Raw genomic sequence first — 6,718 nt, forward strand, 5'->3', positions numbered from 1 at the left:
GTGGTCAGCGACCAGACCTGTGAGAGATCTGGAATCGAAGACAACTACCGTCGTTAGATCAGGCTTGTTTATAGCTGAAATAGGGCTCACCGGAAACCCAGAAAAACTCTATCTCACGTGACCTTATCACAAAGCCACGATTGGACGTAATCCACCCTTAGCAAGCAGAACATGGGGACAATTGCCGTGCAAATAATAACCAATCAGGATGGTGGACAGAAAGGTCCAAGGTAGCTGAAGGCTAGATGTTAGCAGCTTCGTTATCATTTATGATTGAATGCCCGAGGGAGAGGTTTCACTACAATAGCCTCACACCAGTCTTTGTGTCGAAGATAAAACAGACGACACAGAAAAGTAATTGTAGTGAAAGGACTGGAAAAACGGTTGGTCCTAAAGCTGGCACAAAAATCGCCATTAAAGAGAAACTGCACGAACAGAATAACGTCGGGGTAACCAAAATGTAGTGGAGTCACCAAAATGTGGTGGAGTAATGTTGTATGTTTGTGTTTGCGTGTGAGTAAACAAAGTGATAACTATGTTCAACTATAACATATTTTATTTGCTGCATTGAACTCTGGTGTTAGTAAATATTCTTCACCACTACATTAAATTTTGGCAACTTACTTTGAGTTGCTAGGAAAAATGAAACCAGGGTACATCTGTGGAGTTGATGTATCCGAAGACTAAATATGTTCGTGTGTGTATTTGTTCTTTCATCTTGCAGTAGTTCTCTCTCTCATTAGCGTGGCATGGCAAATCTCTGTGATAGTCGCGGAGCACTGGGTCAGTCTGTGGCGAATCACAGTCTCCCTCTCTCTCTCTCTGTCCTCCCTGCTAAATTCTCCTATCTATAAACATCAGGGGCTGCTAGAAGGATGGACATGCTGCAGCAGGTTTAGTACCTGAGTAGGTCAGTTGCTGTCCAGTTGAACTTCACTTGACATCTATGAGGTTATAAGGTCGAGGGGAGGCTATCCATCATTTTTTTGACAGGACAAAGAAAACCTGATTTCGCGCCTGTTGCTCACAGTAAATCTGACGAGGAAGAATTCTTAGATTCGGTTTCGAATCTAAGCTTGGAGAAGGGAATGTTAGTTTTTACAAATTTATAGTGTATAGCTAATTCTTAATTTGAATATATTTACAGACACTCCTATTGTTGTTTAGTTTATTTTCTTATGTTCTATTATAAAGCATAATTAAATAAACTATGCATTTTCTATCAAATAAACAGTATAATATTTTTGAGGAGTAAGAGTTAACTGATTTTCACTGACTCCTAAAACTCAAAAATTGTCTTGACTCCAACTCCACAGCCCTAATGTAAACACATCAACACTGGATGTGTCAAATGGTGGTGGGGATGGACAAACATAGACACAGACATGCACACACACACACACACACACACATGATGAGCTTCTTTCAGTTTACATCTGCCACTCATAAAGCTTTGGTTGGCCCAAGGCTATAGTAGAAAACACCCAAGGTGCCACACAGTGGGACTGAACCAGGAACTATGCGGTTGGGAAGCAAACTCTTACCACACAGCCATGCCTACAACTATGTTTTTTATACCACATGCACTCAGTCACACTCACTCACACTCACTCACTCTGATGACTACGCTCACTCTGACGATCACACTCACTCACACTGTAATATACTTCCTATTCTTGCCAACCAGCATGGTGCTTGACCAGTGAAAATAGCAACCAAAGACACCTCTCTTATAGATCCAGTCCATTTCATTGTAACTACTAGTTACCCTATAAACTGTTTGTTTAGCTTGTAGTTTTGATTCACCACTGAAGCAAACCTTTTTCAGGGTGTTTATCTTTCCCCAAAATAACTGTGCATCCCTTTTTTATTCTATTTTTATTTTGTCATTGACTATTATTTGTCAAAGAATGTGACACCAGTTTGCTTTTCTACAAGATTTCTTTTGTTAATGTAAACTATTATGTTCATTATAAATAAATCATCAGTATTTTGTTATTAAACTTTAAATAAATGTTATTTGCTTTTTCAAACTATCTTTTATACCCCCACCGGTGATTTTTAAAAAAATTTTATTTATATATATATTTTTTTTTTATTTTTAATTATTTTGTTAATATACACTCATGTATGTGTGAGTTATGTATTCTTGAAATAAATCTGTAACCACACTTTTTTATTTTTATTTTGTCTTTACTAATCATACTTCCATGGGAGGATTAGTAACAGAAGTAATTGGATAATCTGCAAACAGTACTTTTTCTTTTCCTTCTTTCTCAGTTCAAATCCTGTGGAAATTGATGTTTACCATCCCTTGGGGATTAAGATGTTGTTTTAAAACCATTTTAATGTTCAATCAGTTATATATTTCTTCAAAAATAGAGGTACATAATTGATTTTTTTCCAAGATTCTTTGGTTCTGATGCCTTTCCTCATTTTTTTTTTTCTGAACCAGAAGTGATCACCTTGGTCAACACAAATCTTTTAATCTTTTACATCAGTCATTAGACTGCTGCCATTTTTCAAAAGCTGTAGTCAAATGAATTTATGTTAGTACTTGTTTTTAAGCCTGATATTTATTTTATCGATCTCTTTTGCCGGACCACTAAGTAATGGATGTAAACACCAACATTAGTTGTCAAGCAGTGGTGAGGGTGGACACAGACACAAAGACACACAGACGTGATGGGCTGCTTTCAGTTTCCAGCTACCAAATCCTTTCAAAGCTTTGGTTGGTCCGAGGTTATAGTATAAAACACTTGTCCAAGGTGTGACACAATGGGACTGAACCTGGAACTATGGGGTTGAGAAGCAAACTCTTACCACACAGCCACGCCTGCACCTATTTTTTTGATACCACATTTTTTTTGTACAGTCACGCTCACTCACAGTCCTGCTCATACATGATCACACACACACACACACACGATCACATGCATACTCACACATGATCTCACAATCATACACATTTGCATGTGATCACTCGCACACACTTCCAAAGACACTTCTCTTATTCATCCAGTCCATTTCATCGTAACTAGTAGAGTTACCCTATAAACTGTTCCATTAACTTGTAGTTTTGATTCACTTTTGGAGCAAGCCATTTTTAGAGTGTGTATCTTTCCCCCAAAAAACTGCATCCCATTTTTATTCTATTTTTATTTTGACATTGACTATTATTTGTCAAAGAATTTAACACCAGTTTGCTTTTCTGCTAGATTTCTTTTATTACTGCAAACTATCATGTTCATTATAAATAAATCATCAGTATTTTGTTATTGTATTTTAAATAAATGTTCTTTTTATCTATATATATTATGTATTCTTGAAATAAATTGCTTTACATCTCCAACCAATCTCTTGTGTTTTTTCTTTTTTAATTATTTTTTATTCTGTCTTTACTAATTGTACTTCCATGGGAGGATTGGCAACAGAAATAATTGGATAATCTTCAAACAGTACTTTGTTTTTCTTCTTCATTCTCAGTTTAAATCTTGTGGAACTTAATGTTTGCCATCATTTGGGGGCAATAAGCCCAACATTCGGTGGCACGTAAAAAGCATCCTTCAAACATTGGGCAATATGAGAAGACCCATCAGACTAAGTGAAATCATAATCATGGCTGATGCCAGTGGCATGTAAAAAGCACCCACTACTTGGAGTGGTTGATATTAGGAAAGGCATCCAGCTGTAGAGATCATGCCAAATAAGATTGGAACATGGTGCAGCTTAACAGTTTTCAGTCAAACCGTCCAACCCATACCAGCAAGGAAAATGGTCATTAAATGATGATGATGATGATTTTAAAACATTTTGATGTTAGTTCAATCAGTTATATACTTCTTTGCAAATATGGATTCATCATTGATTTTCCAAAATCTTTGGTTCTGAAGCTTTTCCTGATTTAAAAAATTTTTAATTTCTTTTTTTCTTTTTTTTTACATATATATATATTTCTGAACCAGAAGTGATCACCTTGATCAGCACACTCAGAGTTAAACAGATCTTTTGTCTCTTTTTTTAGTTGCTAGATTGCAGCCATGCTGGGGCACCACCTTCAGGAATTTTAGTTGAATGAATTGATCCCAGTGCTTTTTTTCCCTAAGCTTGGTACTTATTCTCTTGATCACTCTCACCAAACCACTAAGTTACAGGGACATAAACACACCAAATGTCAAAGCGGTGGTGATGGTGGTGGTGGGAGATGCACATATACACACACACACACACACATATATATATATACACCCAACAGGTTTCTTTCAGTTTCCATCTGCCATATCCACTCAAGGCTTTGGTCAGCCTGAGGCTGTTGTAGAAGACACTTGCTCAAGACACTTTCCTGCTAAATGTATATAATTTGTTAAGACATGATGTCCTAGAATTGTCTGAAATAAAATCTCTTTATAGATTTGTGTAAAGGACACGTACGTATACACAGTTGAACAAATCGACCCCAGTACTTATTTTATATTTAAGTTTATTTATTATATCGGTCTCTTGCCGAACTGCTAAGTTACGGGGGCGTAAACAAACCAACACCGGTTGTCAAACGGTGTCGGACACACGCACTATATATAGATAGATAGATACACAACTGACTTCCTTCAGTTTCCGTGTACCATATCTAGTCACAAGGCTTTGGTTAGCCGGAAGCTATAGAGGAAAATACTTACGTGTCTAAGGTGTTACGCAGTAGGTCTGAACCTGGAACCATGTGGTTGGAAAGCAAGCTTCTTATCACACAGCTATGCTAGCTTATCTGTAGAAAATTACTTTAAAAAAAAATCTTTGTTTTTTTTTTTTTTTTTTTTTTTTGCCTGAAAGAAATAATAGCGGGATGCGCACTCAAGTAAGTATGCTAGAAAAACATTTAACTATGAGGAAAAAAAAACCCGCAGAAATTGGGCGTAACAAAACTAGAGTAAAGCTACTTCGCGTCCACGAAGACAAGCAAGTCTGCTCTGACGCTATTTCTGTCTACACATTTCCACTAACAAAACACTGGACACGAGGGGATGACTTACCTAGTGTGGGGCTGAACCTGGAATCACGTGGCCGACAAACTAACTTCTCAGTATCCAACATCCCTCTCTACCTGTTACAACTTTAATATTTTTCCCATTTATCTTAATTTCGCTGATACTCTGAAGCTATGTTCATAGACTGTAGTTGAACTCGCAGTTATCTCCCTTGGACTTGCTGCACGGACTGATTCTTTTCGTATTAATCACAACGTGATCACTCGATGTACAAGAATTACTAGTAGCTAAATACCTTTGAAATTACGTCTTACTGCCTTAAAAAGGACGAATTTGATAATGAGGTCTTAGATTGCACTGGCTAGCAAGAAAAGAAAAGAAAAAAGGTATAGCTGTGTGTTAAGAAGCGTGCTTCCCAACCATGATTTCCGGGTTCGGTCCCACTGCATGGCACCTTGGGCAAGTATCATCTATAACCTCGGGCTGACCAAATCCTTATGAACGGATTTGGTAGACGGAAACTGAAAGAAGCCCATCATATACATACATACGTGTATCTGTGTGTTTACGTCCCTGTAACTTGTCGGTTCGGCAAAAGAGACCAATAGAATAAGTACTAGACTTAGAAAATAAGTACCGGGGTCGATTTGTTTGACTAAACCCCTTCAAGGCGGTGCTCCAGCAGTCAAATGACTGAAACAAGTAAAAGAATAATCATAGCTTGCTATTAATCACAGGTTTGCTTGGTGAGGGCTCACCCCAGGTTAATTAGCATGTAGTTTTTTTGTTTTTTTTTATCTTACATTCCGTTAATTTTGTCCTCTTCTGTATATCAACGATCTACTTGCCGTCACGTTCAACAACGCCGTCTCTTATACAGAGGATACAACCCTTCATTTCCCCATAAATTTTCCTAACTTTTTTTTATCCACGCCAAACCTACACACCACATGCTGAACCTGCGCTGATTCTATGAACGGAGTACTCGAAAGAAGCCCCAGATGGGGTAATACACCAAATTTGTCTCTTTCAAAAACAAAGAAGCTCAAACACCACTCAAATCAAGACATCATCACACTACATCCCCCTTGATCATAAGTAGCACTCAACTAGAGCCCTCACGGTCACTGTAAATGTTAGGCACATCTTCAAAATATTTACAGTGGTATTCCAAAGACTGACTCTTCTCTTCAAGGCCAAAAGATCATCCCACAAATACTGACACTCTACAAAGCAGAAAGCCCTGCAAAAAATGTATTACTCCTACACCTGTTTCTGTCCTACTTCTGTTGCGCACAGAGACATCCTATAAGTGCATCATCCAGAGAAATGCCTTTAGACTGATTAACATAGCTACTCTAACATATTTCAGCCTCTGGACCACAGGCTCTCCTCTCTTCGCCTTTTCTACTGGTATTACAATAGCTTCTCTTCCTCGGGACTGACTGGTCTCATTTTATTGTCACTCAGGTGCTCTCAACTGACTAGTCTTTCCTCTTCTCATCTTTCTTGTGTCCTACTGCTAAGGCTCTGCACTACCCACTATACTAATCCATTCCCCTTCAGAACGTTGGGCCTCTAAAATACTCTCCTTGCTCATATCTTTCTGATATATCATGGCTGCTGTTCCTTCTCCCAGTCACTAAAAAATAGCATTAAAAAGAAAGGATAAAATCTTTTCTACTGCAAAACACAGGGCCTCAAATTTGGAGGAAGGGATTAAGTCGATTATATCG

At 37.9% G+C, this 6,718-nt stretch overlaps 1 long non-coding RNA gene across 1 annotated transcript; it reads left to right on the forward strand.

Moving 5' to 3' along the window:
* Window positions 1-6: 6 nt before the first annotated feature.
* On the forward strand, window positions 7-3,356 carry LOC128248565 (uncharacterized). Its single transcript, XR_008264738.1, has 2 exons — window positions 7-2,768; window positions 3,002-3,356. It is a non-coding gene; the product is annotated as an uncharacterized LOC128248565 (long non-coding RNA).
* The last annotated feature ends 3,362 nt before the right edge of the window (window positions 3,357-6,718 follow it).

Source organism: Octopus bimaculoides, chromosome 8, assembly GCF_001194135.2.
Source record: "Octopus bimaculoides isolate UCB-OBI-ISO-001 chromosome 8, ASM119413v2, whole genome shotgun sequence".
Taxonomy (NCBI): domain Eukaryota; kingdom Metazoa; phylum Mollusca; class Cephalopoda; order Octopoda; family Octopodidae; genus Octopus; species Octopus bimaculoides.